This window comes from Thalia democratica, chromosome 2, assembly GCF_965202585.1.
Source record: "Thalia democratica chromosome 2, ktThaDemo2.hap1.1, whole genome shotgun sequence".
Taxonomy (NCBI): Eukaryota; Metazoa; Chordata; class Thaliacea; order Salpida; family Salpidae; genus Thalia; species Thalia democratica.
In genome coordinates this window covers 52,673,561-52,693,741 of record NC_139166.1, presented here as the reverse complement: position 1 = coordinate 52,693,741, position 20,181 = coordinate 52,673,561, and positions in this window count along the sequence as shown.

The following is a 20,181-nucleotide window of genomic DNA, read 5'->3' as shown; positions in this document are numbered from 1 at the left end:
AGTGGTGTGCTTCTTTTAATTTACAAAAGAGTCTAGATGGCTGTCATGGTTTTAGTGTTTGCACGACTATTCAAGTTTGGACAAAACAAATTCCGACAATTTCAATTTGCCGTAAATTGTTTTCAAAATTAAATCATAAATTAAACATATTTTTGACTAATCACCTTATTTTATTTTGAAAAAATTTGTAACTTTTAATACTTGACTAGTTTTAGATACATCTAACTTATAAAAAGGGAAATGATATCAACCCAATTTGCGAATGTTTTTCGATTTGAAATAAAAATTATTAATAAGTTTTTAGTTTGTAATTTACTATAATGTTTCGTTTGCTTTTGATAAAACAAAAATTCAACTGTTAAAATTTTCTTCTTGTCTTTTTAATTAATTGATCTTATTTACTTTTAATACAATACTTAAATTATTACAATGTATAGTTGAGAATTAAGCTGTATATATTAATAAGTAGCTAACTTATTTTGTAAAAAAAAAAGTAAACAAAATTTATTAGGTTCTCAAACAACAGTAATAAAGACTACATAAAAGCATTAGATGTTGAAAGCCTATAACTAACTTTAAAGTTAAAAAAACACATATTAAAACATATTCATATAACTTATAAACTTGTTTGCGCTACTAAATACTTGTTTTTAGTAATAAAGTGTATAAATTTGTTCTTTTAAATAAAAGAAGAAGATTTCTAATCAAAATATGTTAAACTTTCAAAAAGCTGATTTGATTAAACAGATGCGTAGTGTACGGACAAAAATTAATAAGTTTACAAAATATTTACTGCTTAAAATAAGCAGTTTAAAAATTCAAATGACTTTTTTAAACATATATTTAAGTTAATACTTTCAAATACACCAAAATAAAACACATATTAAACTAACTATACACTTTGTATACTTTTTAAGTATTTTAACAGTTTAAACTTTTACTTGATTGGTTTATAATTAAATTAATGTTAATGCTTTCAGTTCTAGTTCAGCAAAGCTAATTTAAATTTACTTCATTATAGTGTTTTTAACGTTGAAATTACTTCTACATACTTAAAACTTTAATTTTAGTTTTTTAGCTACACATACAACATTTTACTAAGTAAAATAAACTAACGTTGATGTAATGTACTTAAAAATAATATTGTTTTATTAAGGTTGTTTCAAAAACTTAACTAAAATATTTTATAAATTTTACTATAAAGTGATAAATAATAATAAATTTAAGGTTTTACTGGGTATTTTTGTAATGTTTTCTTTTTTAACTAGTTATTTGTTATATAAGTTCACATTCAATTTAACTTATTTAGATGAAACACATAGAGTTCGTAATTTTTTGGTTTCAATTTTAAATTTTAATTTTTTAACTAATTTTTCATTAGTGAAAATTCTTACAGTTATACGTTCGTATAACAATTTAATAAGTTTTACAAACATCAGCCTTAACAGAAATCAGTGCAACTTTATGCAGCAAATAACTTAATCACATAAAAAATTCATAACAAATGAAAAAATTTGTGATATATAAACTGATACTTAAAACTAAACAAGCTTATTGTTCAAAAAAGCTAAATAGACTTTTTTTTGCTTTATATTGATAATATAAATAAGGATATTATATTGATACAAGGCAGAATGGCAAGTTAAAGATAAAGATCTAATTAATTCTCGATATTTGAAATTGAAACACTTTTTTTGTTTTAGTTTAAGATATGCCAACTGTGATGTTAGAATTTAAAATTTTTTAATGTTTATAATAACTGACTTGAGACAAAAGTTTGTATATTGTAAGAAAAAATAAACTTTCTAAAACCTGTCACCAAAAAGTAAAGCAATTTTTTTTTTTAACTTTGTGTTTAAAGAATTAATATGTATATATATTTAACTACTATGTTATATATATTTTTTAAATATACCAAAATTTATCATTAGATTGAAAATATTACTAAGCTCTAGTTTTTGAGTTTTATATCGCAATTTTATATACAAAAGTTTAACTTCTTTATTAGCCTTATAAATAAAATATACATTAACACCAACTACTTAACTACCAATAACTTTTTATCAGATACTTTTTCATGTAATAATTAAAATATTTATTTACCACTGCTAGATAATGTACAAAAATGTTTTACTACTTAAAAAATCTGTCGCTTAACTTCGTTTTAAGTATTAGAAAAATCTAACTTTATTAACTTTGTTGTATTCATTATAATTAATTACAAATAGTCTTTCTAAACGAAAATAAACTAAAATACGTGTATTAGCTAGAGAAGAATCAACTAAAGCATAATTAAATTATTTCTCTTCTTAATGTTTTTCACTTGAAGTGTTGTAAAACAATTTCGTAGAAAAGAATTAATTTTGAGCTTGGATTTGTGTACAAAAACAACTTTATCTGGTACAAAAAAGAAAGTAATCTATCTTTTGAACTCAATAAATAATTAATTTTGGAACACGACCAAAAACAACAGCATCTGAGACAACCAACAACTGGTTTCGGCCTTTTTTAGGGTTAAATTAATTATTAATAATTGATAGTGCAAAATATCTTGACTTTGTTGATGATGGTCGAAATAAGTACTAGTAACAAGTACATTAACCACACTGCCCTGCAGTTATTGATGTAGTAAACAACTTGTGTAAAAACATCTCATTATTTGTAAGGTAGATGAAAGACTACTAGTAATGTAAAACGTCATAGTATTCTTTCTTAAAAACGTGACACCACAATTACCAAATTTATAGCTTTTTGATTGAATAGCAATTTAATTTCATGAGCGTATGAATTGACTAAAGGATTTTAAGCTTAGAAAAAGTTGGTTTTGTTTTATCACTTTTGTTTGTGAAAACCATGCAAGTTTCTCAGTTCATTTTCATACAACAAATTTTTATTTTAAAGATTTCTGAACTTAAAAAAGTTTTTTTGGAACTTCTAATACAGCGATTCGTAACCTTGGAAAAATTTACCCCTAGCGGTAAATTCCCATATTTTAGGGGGTAAATTTTCTTAATTACATGTTATGTAAATTCATGGTTTTTAATTCTCTTTTGGAAATTGGTGTTGAACTCTTTTTTTTTTATGAAACGAATCATTTTGTTATTTATTATTTTTTATATTTAGTAAGCAATAGGTTAAAAGAATCTTATTATATCCCAATAAATAAGCATTTCCATGTATATTGGGGGTAAGTTTGGTAACTACCTTCCATAAAAGGGTAAAACATGAAAAAAGGTTAAAAACCGCTGCTCTAATAGAATGAATTGACGTGATGTTAGTTCATTTTAAAACAAAAAAGTTAATACGTTTTAGTTTCTTTTTTGGATTTATACAAATTCCTAGCTTTTTTTGCACAATGGCTATAAACAAGTTGCTTTTAATTTTTTGGTAAAATAATGCTGTTTTGTTACCTATTAGATACATCTGATTAGATCGAAAATACTTTCTAAAATTCTCAAACTTGCTTTTGAATTTAATCTTAAATTCCAAAAAGCTAACTCTTTTCAACCTGTTGACTATTTTATGATAAGTTTTACTGAAATTATTGTTTGTGTAAGGATACTAACATGATCGCAAGGCAGCTATATGTTTTATTTTTAAAATACTTTTGTAATATAACAATCTTTTATGACAGATCAATTATTTTGGTCCTACTCACAATTGAACATTACGTAAAATAAATAACAAAGTATCAAAACATGGCTTGTGTAGAAATATATCTTCATTCTCATTTTAGAAATTTAAGTTGCTAAAAATTCTTAACCTTTTTTATGTTATAGACGGAGTATTCGTTTCTAAAATAGTTGCTGTTTAGGTTTTTTTGTAACGATATGACAAAGCTATTTTCTTTTCAAAACCATTATCATTCTAAAATAGAGGGAAGCTTGAATAATTTGCTTGACTTAAAAATTTCAAACACAGCAACTTGTTTCGGGCTCATTAAAAATTTTATTATAGGTAGTCATTGCTTTAACTTTTTTTTAAAGGGCTGTAAAAATAGTTTAGGAAACCCTGAATCATAACAATTTAAAATTTAAAAATAAAAATAAACTAAAACTACCCAAAAGTAATTTATACATCAAAACAACATTGCGAAAGTTTTTTAACATCGTGAAAGCTAGACTTGTAGAATTTCTTTAAGTAAGTGTCATGCATAGTTGCAATAATTTAAAACTTTTTCGTTAACACTTATAAAATTTAATTGCTTATTAACCAAAAAGCTCTAAGTTGTGGTAATTATGGTGTCACGTTTTTAACAAGAATACTATAATGTGTTACATTGCTAGTAGTTTTTAGGTTATCTTACAAATCATGATATGTTTTTACACAAGTTATCTAGGTCAATAACTGCAGGGCTATTAATGTACTTGTTACTAGTACATTTTCGACCATCACCAACAAAGTCAATATATTTTGCACCACCAATAATAAATAATTAATTTTGACCTTAAAAAGGCCGAACCCAGTCGTTGGTTGTCTCAGATGCTGTTATTTTTGGTCGTGTGGTGAAGTTCGTTTGAGTTGCAAAAGAAAAGTAACTTTCCTTTTTGTACCAGATTAAGTTGTTTTTGTACACAAACCTGAGCTTAAATCTAATTATTTTCTACGAAATAGTTTTGCAACACTTCAGTTAAAATGTGCTTTAGTTGATTGTACTTTAGCTAATTCATGTACTTTAGTTTATTTTTTGTCAGAAAGACTATTGGTAGTTGATTGTAATAAATACAACAAAGTTAACAAGTTATATTTTTCTAATATTTTAAACGAAGTCAAGCGACAGATTTTTTAAAATAGTAAAACCTTTTTGTACATTATCTAGCAGTGATACATTAATTTTTTAATTATTATCTGAAAAAGTATCTGATAACCAGTTATTGGTAGTTAAGTAGTCGGTGTAAATGTATATTTTATTTATAAGGTTAAAACATTTATTTAACTTTTGTATATAAATATAACTCAAAAACTAGAGCTTAAATTTTTTTTTATCTAACTTTATTTTGTGATATATTTTTCATAAAAATAATATAAAATAGTAGTTAAATATACGTAAATAGTTATTATATAAAAACAAATCTAAATTAACAATTTTTTTTTGTGGTGACAAATTATAAAAAAATTATTTTTGTTACAAGATAAAATTTTTGATTTCATTTCAGTTTTATTAAACATTGAAAAATTTTCAACTTCTTTTAACACAGTTGGCGTATCTTGAATTAAAACAAACAGCGTTTTAATTTCAGTTAACTTATATCAAGAATTAATTAGACCTTTTTCTTTAACTTGCCATTCTGCCTTGTGTTTAAGTGTATCAACAAAATAAATTAAAGAAAATATCTAATTTTCAGCCTGTTATAACAATAAGCTTGCTTAGCTTTAACTAAAAGTTTACAATAAATATTTCTTTTGTTATAATTTTTTTATTTGATTTAGTTTTTTGCTGCATAAAGTTTTACTGATTTCTGTTAAGGCTGATGTTTGTAAAACTATTTAAATTATTATACTAACGTATAACTGTAAGAATTTTTAGTAATTGAATATTAATATATTAGTGTTATATTAAAAGAATTACGAACTGTATGTATTTTATCTAAATAAGTTTAATAGAATGTTAACTAAGACTACAAATAATCAGTTAAAAGAAAAGCCACTTTTATTTTTATTTTTCACTTTATAACAAAGTTTGTAAAATATTTTACTAAGTTTTTAAAACAGTTTTATTAAAACGTTTATATTTTATAGTACATTATATTAACGTGAGTTTATCTTACTTAGTAAAATGTTAAATGTATAGCTAAAAAGTTAAAATTTAATTTTGAAGTAAGTAGAAGTAACTTTGACGTAAAAAAAACATTATAACGAAGTGAGTTTAAATTAACTTTGCTGAACTAGAACTGAAAGCTTTAACATATAAATTTAATTTAAACCAATCAAGTAAAAGTTTAAGCTGTTAGAAAACTTTAAAATGTGAACAAAGTGTATAGTTAGTTTAATATGTGTTTTATTTTAGTGTATTTGAAAATATTCACTTAAAACTATGTTTAAAAAAGTTATTTGAATTTTTAAACTTCTTATTTTAAGCAGTAAATATTTTGTAAATTTATTAATTTTTGTCCGTACACTACGCATATGTTTATTCAAATCAGCTTTTTGAAAGTTAAACATACTTTGATTCAAAATGTTTTTTTTTTAATTTTAAAGAACAAATTTATACACTTTATTACTAAAAAAATATTTATTAGTACAAACAAGTTTATAAGTTATATATAAATATGTTTTAATATACTTTTATTTTAAAGTTAATTATAAACTTTCAAAATCTAATGGTTTTTTTGTAGCCTTTCTATCGTTGATTAAGAATCTAATAAATTTTGTTTGTTTTTTTTTTAATAAATGAGCTAACCTTTTTATATCTTACAGCTTAAATCTATACTATATGAAGTAATGTGTTAAATATTCTTTATTGATATTGAAAGCCAACTAAAAAACTAAAAAACTAGAGCTTAAATTTTTTTTTATCTTACTTTATTTTGTGATATATATTTCATAAAAATAATATAAAATAGTAGTTAAATATACGTAAATAGTTATTATATAAAAACAAAACTAAATAAGAAAAATTCAACAGTTTAATTTTTGACTCGATAAAAACAAACGAAACATTATAGTAAATTACAAACTAAAAATTTATTAGCTTTTACACTAATTCCATAAACAGTCACAACTTGGGGTGGTTTTGTTCCCATCTTTTTAAGTTAGAGGTATTTAAAATTAATAGGTATTATGAGTTGCAAACTGTTTCAAGTTAAAATTAAGCAATCAGTAAGAAACACGTTTAAATATTAAATCTAATTTTGAAAAATATTTACTGCAAATTAAAATTGTCGGAATTTATTTTGTCTGCGTTTGAATAATCGTGCAAACACTAAAGCTATAAACTCAGAAAAACTCCAAACCCAACTAAACTCTTTTGTAAATTAAAAAAAAGCACACCACTATGATCAAGTACGAGTATATCGCCAAACAGACGAAGCTGATGAGAAATGCGCAAATTGTGATGATTTGCACGATGTCTTACGCCTTGTTTATAGCTAGCTTCCATGTTCTTATACCAGTGTTCATTTCTTTCACACCAAAACACAGGTATTTAATTGTGATTGGTAACAAAAATTTTAATGATAGATATTGATAAGAAATTGTATTGAACATTTAAAAAAATAAATTACGTCTAGTTTGAGTTGTAGTAACAACTTGAGTGTAACTTAAAACTAGTCTTATATTTCATTTAAAACTTTTTAAACTTTTATTACAACTAAACGGAATGACAAATACTTTATTTAACCTAAAATTGATATTATTCACTAAACTGCAAAAATTTTTAACATTTCAACTAATTACGAAAAAAGAATGACTTTGAACACGTGATAATTACAGTAATTTTGGTTGGTTTATTAAAAATATATGTGGTATTATAAATTTTTTTGGTGCATGGCCTTGAAAGTGTGTAAGCCACATTTTGTGAGTAAATATTAAATATAAAATTAGTTTTAATGGTATTATTGCCTAATTCAAACAAAGTTGCTTAGAAATAAATTTATGAAAAAAATATTTAGAACAGTTTTTAAGTTTTACTAAAATGATGTTTTTTTTTTCAGAAATTAAAAAGATAATGTCTTAAGTTTAGACTAAGTTTTATTTTTATTTATTTGCAATTTATATAATAACACTGAAATTAATATTGTTATCTTAAATATTTATTGTTATGAACAATATACTAGGTAAATGTTTTATAAAGTTAAATGAAACTCTAATCTTTTTTAAACATTATGTTGTAGTAAATTAATTACATAAAATAATCTTTTTTTAATTATAATACTGAAACTATTTTTTCAATAAAAACTACTAAACAGACATTAAACTATGAAAAATTTCTTATACTAGTATACTTATATAATTACTTTTAATAGTTTTCAAATATAACTAATTTTAATTGTTTTAAGGTATTTAAGTTCTAAATTTAGTTGAGCAAAATCTTTAAAAAAAATTGTTAAACTAAAAATATACACAAAATTACTTTTATAGTGTTTTAAAACGAACACAAGATAAACAAACTTTTCAAGTTGAAACCGTGCTAAAACAGAAAAAAAATTATTTAATACCAATTTGTACATAAATAACAATTTGTTGATAGGTGCAATGTTGCCCCACTGAGTGAAATGATACAAAATGAATCAATTATACTAAACTACACAACTCCTATCGCATATAATGAATACAACGGCTGTAAAAGGCAAGTGAATAGCTAAATTAGTATTATCAAGCAGAAAAGTAGTTTAAGAAAAACAGTCTTAAAACCAGTCGCGACATAACTAAAACACTTAAGCTATTTAGATACAGTTTTAAAATACTAAATATTTAGTTTTATTTTATTTTATAAAACTTTTTTACTTTAGTTTACAGTAACCAATATAGAAAATATCTAAACTTAGATACGGTTACGATTTAACAAAGTGTACAAATGTGAGCTGTGTGAACAAAACAGCTGAAACAATTCAATGTGATCACGGTTATTCGTATGACGATTCTGTATTTACGGAAACTGCTGTCACCAAGGTTGTTCAAATTTCGTGTATGCATATTTCTTTAGAAACTATCGAAGTATTTTTATAATTTTTAATTCCTAAACTGTTGCAGGCAGGTGGGATTTATTAAAATAAAAAATTTCGTAGATTTTTATAGTAAATAAACTTTTATTTTTGACTTCAGACAAATTTGATCATAACAGTTACCTAATTTCTGAACTTAAACTTTGTGTTAACTTAACTTTTCAGGTTTGTTTTTTATCTTTTAATTAACAACCTATCGGCATTTACAAAAAAGTATCTATACAGTTTTTTCGAATAAGCGTTCTTACATTGTTTGTAAAAAATTTTTGTCTGTTACCACAAGTAGTCAAGTACAACTAGTTTTATATATTCTGTACAAATTTCATAAAACTTTAGGAAGTTTTTTGCCCAGATATAACACAAAAAATTTTTTACCGAGTACTACTTACACAAAACCAATATTTAAAAGCTTACTAGCTGAAAAAAGTTAAATAATAACCTTGTTTTGAAAATAGTTCAAAAGATGTTTAGCTTGGGCTCGATAATTTAGTTTTACTATACTAAAGAGTCACTTCTATTTATACTTGAAAAATATTAGATATAATCCAAAAAACAAAAGTCACTTTAGTAAGTGTACTTTAAGTTTTTTTTTTTTCAATAAAGCGCATCTTCACTAATCCAGACATAATGGGCAAACCTTATTTGAAGTTGTGGATAAATAAGCCTTTTGCCAAATAGAAACAAGTAATAACTGCTTAATAATCCACTTTTTTTGTACCATGCGTGCGATAAAAATCACACTAAAGTTTTGTTAAATTTAATTCATTGTAATTTATAAGTGCTGTCTTGCAATTTTAAATTGGATTCATATTTAGTTATGGAAATTTAAGAAGACAATTATTTGTAACATATCGTTTTCATTACGGAATTTAAAGTTAAGAAAGTGAAAATACAGATTTTATCTGAATTAATTAAATCTACTTCTTGACTGAAACCGGCTGGATTAGTAAGGGACCGGATAAACGAGAATCTACTGTACTTTATTTTTCTGAAAGTCTGTCTACTTATTTTTTCTAAATTAAATATTTTAACGATTTATTTTTTAAACATAGAGTTGTAATATCAATATACAACATTAGATTTATTTATATTTACAGTTACACAAAAATTTATTTAGTTTTAAAAAGCTATTTTAACGTGATTTCGTTCAAAAATTTTCTGTGTAAATTTATAAACAGTATCCAATTACAGCTTTTAAATATAAACTACAAAATTAATATTATGTTATAAGTAGTGATGTACCGGACTCACTATCCGGGTCCGGTTCCGGCCGGATATTGCCATTTTTGTCTGATATCCGGATCCGGCCGGATCTTAATATGAAAAAAAGATCCGGATCTCGGTTCCGGCCGGACCCGAAATTGTGGGTCCGGTACATCACTAGTTATAAGTACCTTAAAAGTTATATAAACAAACAAAATTGTTGCAGTTTGATTTGGTTTGCGATAGGTTTTACCTGAAGTCTCTTTCTACGAGCATGTATGAAGTTGGTAGCTTGATTGGTTCGATAGTGTTTGGAGACTTATCAGACAAGTTATTTTTTGATAATTTTTATTAAAATTAACAAGGTTTCAACAAAGACTTGAACACTAAAATTTAAACGATTAATTTTCATGTAAGTACTACATGTTTAAGCAGTTTAATTTTTGTTTACATTTGTAAATGTAAAAAAATCAACAAAATAAGATCTTGAAAGTTTAGTAATTTACTTAAATTACCAGTTAAGTTTTTTTGAATGTTTTAAAAGTTTGTTTAAGCTCTTACGAATCATAAAAACAATGTTTTTACTTTTAGTAACGTAAACTAAGTTTTATTTACACAACTTAGTAATTGTATGAAATTATATTTCAGTTTAAAACTTTTGCAAACTCTTAAGAATAAAAACAATAATAATGTTATTCACAGTAAGTTTATAACTTTTATTTAATTATTTAGTTAATACTCAGTTAAATATGTGTAAAATTTGTTATACTTTTAATTTTATTTTCAATTAAAACCTCTGCAAGTAGTTTTCATCGTGTTACATTACCAAAACCACAGATTAGGACGGAAAAAAACCTGTTTTTTGACGCTCATTTTCACTCTTGTATGCAGTTTAGCAACTCCGTACAGTAACACAATTGTAACTTTCATGATTTTACGAACGTTTACTGCTGCATTCGCGATTGGCTTGATTATTTCATCATTTACTTACGGTTAGTAAAAAATTATAAAACTTAAATCATTCCTTTGTTGCACAGCAAAATATTTAATTGCTTGAATTTGAGGTTTTATGCTATTGTGGTAAACAGATATGTTTACTAAATCTTACATTATATAACGAATAATTTATGGGTTTAAAAAGCTATAATTTTATTTTTAAATTCTTAAAACTTACCTAGTTTAATTAATGATAGGCATTAAGTTAATAGTTGTCATATGTGAAAAAATCATTGTGATTGAAAGATTTGACTTTAACATAACTATTTGATCATAAACAAAACTGTCGTTTTCTGTATATTTGTATACAAAAAAATAAAAGCTTTTAAACTAAGTTATAATTTATTTTAAGTTCTTAAATTGTTAAACAAAACTTTATGAAGCATGGAAACCTTTAAAGATACTTGATTTAGCTTGTATATAAATCAATTTCTGCAAAAAATTTCAAATAATATATTTAAGGTACAAAAACAAATTTTTGTTTTAAGTTTCGTTTCAATGTAAGAATATTTAACTATTAAGCAAATATTCCCGTAAAACTTGCATTAAGTAGAGGTGTTATATTTTTTTTAGAAATAATTTTTAAGCCAAGAAGGTATCTTAGTTTGATTTTGTAAAGTACGGGTCAACAATCTATACAAAGTAATAACATATACATAATAATACTTCCAAAATTAGCTTTACTACAAAACAAAAACACAACCCTTTCTAAAATCATTACACAAAAATTAGTAACAGAGCTCGTACAGTCAAAACAAAGAACTAAGATTTCAGCACTGTATCAAATTATGTTTCCATTTGGATATATAGTAGAAACCATTGTTGCATACAAAACAAGAAATTGGACAAAATTAATGGTATTGTTAAATATAATCTTTTAAGTTTTTAAGTAAAAAAAGAGTTAAATTTTTCAAAGTTTTGGCTTGTAGACTTAGACAATTTTAAACAGTTTTACCATTCATTACTTTAATGATTATTTTAAATCTTGAAGTTTATACTGAACTTTTTCTTTAAAAATTCTCATGAATTAAACGCTTTAATATTTTTTGTAAACTAGCCACAATAAACTGTAGATAACTTGAATTTAAAACATCCACCTAGTTTATCAAACTTAATACTTACTAAACTTATTAACTCATAATTATTTTTTATTTAGATACACAAGGTTTTAAAAAAGCATAAAAAATCAAGTTTTTTTTTTTCATATCTAGTAAGTTTGAACGTGCTGATATTCTGTCAATATATTTATTCAAATTTTTTTATAGTATGTATTATAGCTGAGCTTGTTTAACAATATCTTAGACAAACTATTTAAAAACATTAAGCCTTAAATACAATCAAAGTATACAATGTTTAAAAACCTTATTTTATTAAGAGTTTTTTGTACCTTACAGCTAAACACTTAAGTTGTGTTTAATACTATTTCCAATCAAGTGTCAACAATTCAAAACTATTATTTCAACAGTTTGTGTTAAACATGATTTCAATTCCTTTTTTCATCTTTATAGCTGTTATTCCCGAGTCACCAAGATGGTTACTAGCAACTAACAAGATTAAACAAGGAAAAAAGGTTGATTATAAACAAATAAAAAGTATTAGATAACGTCTTAGCTAGTACTTTTGGTTATCAAAGTTAAACTGTATAAAACGTTAGGGTGTTAGTTAATTAACGTATTTATTTAACTTGAAAGGATTTAGAAACCTTTCAAAGTTAAAAAAATATTTAAGTTTAAGCTGAGTTCAATATATACTTAAAAAAAATGTTAATTTATTCTAAAACTAGCTTTTAAAAGTTAAATTAAAATATGAAAGAATTTTATTAAAATCTAATAAAAAACTGATGAATAATTATTTTATTTAACTTCCAGATTACTAAGCATTAATGTTAGTTCATCAAAACTTTAATAAATTTTAGGTTATTAGACAAATGTCTCATTTCAGTACTAAAAAAATAGATGAAGCCTTTTGGAAGAATGCAGAAAAAGATAATGACAACATCTCAAAGGTAAAGTATATTTTGGGAAAAGTTTTTTCAATATAAAAATAATGTTTTATTACAGGAAAAAGAATTTAAAAGATACTCTTCATTTGAAATACTGAAGCATTCATCAATAAGGAAAGTCACTATTAAAGTCATGTTTTGCTGGTAATGTTTGAATATATATTTAAAAAATAATACATGTTGTGTTTTGCTTACTATTTTAGTATGTTTTATGCTATCTTCAAACTCTTTTTACTTAACTATAACTCTTAGAGTAAACGTTTTTAGTTAGACCTAGTTTATATGGTATGTTTGTTCTTATAATAACATTCAATGAATTTGAAATCTTTTTTTTTCAATCAATACAAGTTATTTTTATTTGATTTCTAGTCCCTTCATTATTTTTACTATTTATTGTATGTTTGAACTATCAGTTTTTTTAAAATTAATTTTGATGCTAATCGATAAAAAAAAATTACATAGTTCTATAAATACTGTGATACTTAAAATCTGAATATTGTCTTTAAGTTCTTAATATAAAAGTTAATAAATTTTTTTTTTTTCATCAAATTCAAAACTATAACGATTTTTTAAATATCAGCAATTGTTGTAAGCTACTTGGCATTGATGAAACATTTATTGGTTACATTTATTATCTTTAAAAATCAGTCTTTTATCGAAACTAATTTTCCGATTTTGATAGTTCGATTATATTTTATTATTTTAAATGGTATAAAGTTTGAAAACTTAAAAGAGTAGGCATAAATACCGCTTAAAAACTTTTTTTTTTACAATGAAAAAATTTTGTTTAATAATTTAAGATAGAATTGATTTCGTTCCAAAACTTAGAATGACATTACTTATGGCGCACCTTTAGTTTACATGAATTGAATTATAAAAAACATTAATTAAAAGGTTATGGTAATTTTACTTAAAGGATAACACACTTTTGTTTTTTTCTTAAATATTTATCCTAAGCATAAATTAAGATTTGTTTTATTTTTACTTTAACTGTAAAAATTATATATAAAATACTAACTAATGTTTATAAAACCCTTTTAAATTTTTGAAATTTTTTTAAGTTGAAACTTTCAACAGGGCTGCTACTTATTCTGTTTACTTTGGAGTATCTTTGAATGCAGGGAGTATTTCTGGAGACTTTTTTCTAAACAGCATCATAAGTAAGATACTTGCTTTATATTTATCATTATTGATACTGTCTATTGAACGATAAAAAAAGCGCTCAAAAAGTTCGGTCTAAGGACCTAGTGTACAAAGGAACGTTACGGTTATCGAGTCGTACACCACATGCTTATAAAGTTTCTTACGTGCTATTACCCTTAGTGTTTTTTTATCATTGAAATGTTTAGATCTTTAGTAATGAACAATCAATTAATCGAAAAAAAAATGAAAGAAAATAAAACTAAACAAAAATTAACTGAACTTTGTGTTTAATAATGTACTATGAATTTCGTTTAGTAACATATGAACTAAAAAATATATATACAACTTTAAATTAACTTTTAAAAGTAGATAAAAAACACTAATAAGAAACGTGTGAATCCTTGAATTATAGGTTACAACTTCTTTAAAGAAAATAAAATGTATTACGTTGAATTTTTTTACAAAATTTTTTTTTTCATAAGTATTTTTGTTAAGAGGTAATTTTTATTTTACTTAATAATTTAACTTGAACAATAAAAACAATTTTACATTTGAATAGTTAAATAAACTATTGTTTGTTTTAAAGAATTTAATAGAAGTAATTTTTACAATAACTGAACTTAACTTTTATAAAATATGAAGATAAATACTGTAAAATTTATGCTTTTAATAACAAAAAACATACACAACTTTAATAATTTAACAATAATGATAATAAAAACAACTAATTATCTTTTATTTTTAAAATCTTATTTTTATTTTATTTTCTTTTGAATACTTGTCCAAGTCTAAAACTGTAATAATAAAAAGCAAGCAAAAATTGCAAATATAAAAAGAAGAATTTTTACTTTATTTTCGTCAAAACAACAAGAAAAAATCAACTTAAGTTTGCTAGGAACACTTATCTTAGCTTACTATTTAAATACTTTATTTATTATTATACTTTATCAACAAGTTAAAGTCTACTTAGAATGCTTTTTTCTCTAGTTAAACTTACCTTCTACTTCGTTAAACAATACTTTACTTAACTCAAACTAAACTTTAAGAAGTACAGCACTACGTAAATAGGTATATTCATTAAGCTAAAAATTAGTAATTACTTAAGCAAGTAAATACTTAAAGACGGAGTTTTGGAAATAGCATCTTATCTGTTTGGTGCATTACTAATAAATAAAATGGGCCGCAGAATTGTCATGTCTGGCAGTTTTCTTCTGACAAGTGTAGGACTGTTTGTTTCCGTTCTAATCAAAGAACTAGTGGCACAAGATTCGGGTAAGATTTTATAATTACTTTAGTTTGGTTTTTAAGATTAAAATTAAACACAGCTTTGAAAGTACTTAATTCTACAAAAACATAAAATATCACTCATAAGTTAAGTATAACTCAAATAAAACTTATATTAACCTTTATTAAAAAGAATTAAAAGGCTAATGTTATAAACATTAAAAAACAGTTTTCTTTTCAAAATAAAAATTAAAAAGCTTTATAAATTTTTGTTACTACTAATTAATTTTCTTATGAATTTAAATTTCTAACAGACTTTCAAAAAGTTGGAATTGCATCTGCTTTTGTTGCGAAATTTGGAATTTCGGCCCTATTTTCTATTGTCTATTTACTAAGCTCAGAAATATTTCCTACTGTTATAAGGTTTAAATTAGAATTTACCATAACATTTCTTGTACAATTTTTAGTCTAGCTATTATTTCTTAAGAACTTTAAAACAATAGTTTATCAGTTAAAAAGTATAAAGAATCATATTTAAACTTTTTAACAACTGTAGCAAAGTTTATGTTTTTCAAATATAATAAGAAAAAAAATAGCTCAATCAGTGCAGCAAATCTTAGTTTTAAGTGAAATAATGTAACAACTCATAAGTCAAAAACAAAAATATAGTAAGTAGTTTATTTGATGACAATAATATATAGGTTTTTTTAACGACTATTAAATACACCTTAATTTAAAAATAAACTAATCGAGTTCTAAAATGATGTTTTAATATTTTTGTTATTTCTTTTTTTTAGTAGTAAGTTATAACTTTTCTATCTAACCTATACTATACTTTAATAATAAATTCTATTAAAAACTTCAATTATTTCTTGTTTTATTTACACTACATGTTGTATATACTTAATTTGATGTATATAAATGTATACTTAAATTGGTTTTTCTTATACATTAATGCGAAAAAACAAAATAAAAATATTGCAAGGTTTCTTTTTGTTTATCTAACTAAATATTAATTTTAACATGTTTTTTTTAATAGTAAATACATATATATGAGCAAACTTTTAAACGTTTTCTTAAATGATAATCTATTTTAAATTAAATAAAGTAATTCAAACGCTTTTTAATAAAGTGCAAAGTTTTTATATTTTGAAATCGAACTCATTTCGTCATAGATTTTATTTCAAAAACTGAAAAGAAAAATATTTTAGATAAACAAGTGGTAGCTCTTTAAAATTTACTTAAGTAAAAACACTTTACCTGTTTTCTATCGCAATTAATTGAAAACAAGTTTGATACTTTGTAGGAGCAACGGTATTGGTATGGGGAGTTTAGCTGCAAGAATCGGAAGTATTTCTGCACCTTTCATTATTTCAATTCAAAAAACAATAAGTTGGCTTCCGAGCGCAATATTTACTGTTGTTGGTAAGTCTTTAAAAAAGTGCAAATTAAAAACAAATCGAACGTAAGAGGTAAATAAAACTTCAGCTGGGTTAATCAATGGTTGTAAAAATTTATAAAACATTTGCACAGTAAACTAAGAAAAAAATCTGTACACGCTAGCAACTTGAGTACATAGTTTTATAATCTTAAAATCAATCTTACTCTATTTTGATAAAAGTTTTATAAATGTTTTACAAGGAGCTATCAATAATTAGCTTTTAAAATAAGTTTATATCTACTAAATTTATACTACTTTGATGAAGTTTTTACTTCGAAATTGTTTACTAATCATCCGACTTTTTGTGCAAGGTAACATTTTTTTATGCACACTAATAGCTGAGTTATGTTGTTACTTTCTAGTTTCTACCAACTTTTGTATCAGCAGAAAGCATTAGAATAGTTTTGTTTAAAAAAAAAAAGTTTATTTTTATCGTCATAGTTTGTACGATTGTACCATCATCAAACCGTACCCATACCACAAAATCTTCTCGACTGTAATTACAAATTTGCCACCTTCAGTTCCGTTTGATTAGATTGAAACAGCGGTTTTAGCGACAATGTCTACCTAAATAGTTCTGGCAAGAACGAATCCGGTTGTAGATTGTCTCGGAAACTGATAGTCATTACTTCCAGTCTTGAGCTTACACTAATATAAACAAAAAAAAATGAAGAGAAAAAAACAATATCTGATTCATTTAAACTAAGTATTTGCACTTTTTTTGAAGAGTATTTTGCACTTTTTTTAATATTTTGCACTTTTTTAGCTTAGTTTTAAGCTTTTATACTTTGCAGGACTCACTGCAGCAGTTGTGTCACTTTTACTTCCGGAAACTCGTGATATTGAGTTCATTGAAACTATTGAGGAGGCCGAATATTTTTACAAATACAAAAAACCGATGAAAAGTTCTTGTGAAACGTTGGTTGTTAATAAAAGCTGTGAATATTTATAATTTTGATAAAAAATTTAAAAAAAATTATACTTAAAATAATTGAGTAGTTATTTATTTTAAGCTTTTTAACGAAAATTCACTACAATTTAAGCAATATTTCTTAACCACCATAAATTTATACACACTTAGTTTTGTTTAAAAGAATAGTTTATACATAGAGCAATTTTTAAAAATATTATAAAACTATGAAAATCCATCAATTTGTACACAAATAGGTTATCTAATTTATATTTTTTATTTATTTATCTTTTTCTTGATATGTTAGTGTTTTAAAAATAAAAATTTTACAGAAAAGAAGAAAAGGAAATAAAAATATTCACTATTGAACAATAACAACTATGGATCAAAAAGAAAATAATTTTTTACTAAGTTATATTATACTACTAACATAAATAAAATACTGTTCTCATTAAAACATCAATTTTTTAAAGTTTTTATGAATTTAAGCAACAAAAAGAATCTTTCAAGATTTTTAATATATATATTTTTATTTTCGAATTTCCCATAGTTAGCTGCTCCATGTTATAAATTGTGTGTAAAAAAAAGGAATATTTGAATATAAAAATGTTTAGAACTAACTTTTAAAAATTCCAAATAAATGGAATATATCAATATAAGTAAACATGAACAAGTAAGTTTTAAATAAAAACATAAACATTTCCACAATTTTAAACAAAAATTTTATTGTTTTAAACTTTTGATATGAAGTATTTCACTTTTATTATTTTTTGTTTTAAAAGCTAAAATATTATTGAAAATAATTTAATTTTTCAACAATTTACAATGATAAGCAAATTAACTCAAATATTATAAATTAGATAACACACTGTAAAGAACTTTTTAACTACGTTTAATTATGTTTCCATTGTTTATCTTGTATTCTATTATGTCGTTTGTAGTATTATTTATGGTAAAATTTACTTGTGTGATAATAGTTCCTGAAGCAGTACAAAAATTATATAATGTTCTTTTTAAACACTTGTAAGCTCGGTACTACTTTTAAAAATTGATGTTTTAAAAAGAACAATGTTTAATATTTTTTTATGAATGCATTAAAAACAATGTTTTTACAAACAGCTTTGAGTTTTTGAAATCTTATTATTTATTAAAAATAAGAATTGATGAAAAACAGGTCTAAAAATACATATTTAGTTAATTGTTTAACTTAAAAGACATCTAAAGTTTTGGTTTATAAGTATACTAACAAATTATCTATTTATACGATTACTTTAAATTTAAATATTTTACTTTAGCTGTTTAATGAATTCACAGTTAATTATATTCAAAGAATGGTTATTAAAGAATAAATCGATGACCGATTTTTTTATACTAAGTCATATTTATAAGCATCAAAATTTTATGATCAATATACTATTGCAGAATGTTTAAAATAAGTTTTGCTGTTTTAAAAATAAAAACTTTACTCTGAAAATTTCTTGATTATAGAAGCTTTAGCTAATATTAAATAACTGAGTCGGTTCATGGTTCTATTGTTTTTTATAAACGTCTTATATATATTGTTTATCGAACGATTAAAAAAAAGCGCTTAAAATTTTTAGTCCAAGGACCTGGTGTACGAAACTACATTTCGGTTGTAGAGTCGTGCACCCTAGTCTTTTCACTTTTTTGTGTTCATTATTGAGTACCAGGTGCAAATATTTACGTAGTGTTTACTTTACAAATAAAAGTATCACGGCGACATTTTAACTTTTAGGACAGTTTTTATGTTGTAACATTTCTTTTTAATTTACATAAAATAGAATTACAAATGCGAACATCTTATATAATAATTTTAAAACAATTTAACTTTTTGAAACCTTAATTAAAAAATTAATTAACTATATATATAAATAATTTTCATATATGTTATTGAATATCCACTAGGTTTGTTTTAATTATGTAAATATTAAAATAATGGCAAACGGTTAGTTGTAAAAAAAGGATAGAAAAAAAGTATAGAACTAATTCTGACACAAATTATGTTAAGGTCATAAGGGGGTCCACATTGATTATAAGTTAATCTTATGTTGTAAAGTTTATATAGTCTACCACATATTTTTCACCAATTGAAAAAAAATTCAAACTTGCTTATGAGGTAAAATCAATCAAAGTCGATGAGCTAAATAGGTTCCTATAAAAGTCACAAACCAAAAACGCGAAAAAAACTGTTTCACTGAAAATTTATCTTCTTCATTTTTCATAGTAAGTCCATTACTATTTTTTTAATCTTTGAAAAGCCAGTACTATCTAAATTTTGAAAACTTATTTAAAAAATATCTTTTTTATTTTCTTACTTTTTTATATAAAAGTTTAATTCTTTAATATTATTTAAACTCCAACATTTTAAGTTTTTAAATTATATAAGGAGTGTTTCCTAAAATGTGAGTTTTCTAGCTCAAAAAAAAGAAGAAGATACATTTTACTCATTTTTTTATTTTTCGAGAAAACTGACAATGAAAAAATGTTCGATCAATACGTTTGTATCGGATAATTAAAAAAAGAACTTTCATATCTCATAAGTAAACTGTAAGTTTTAGATTCTATAAAAAAACTGATT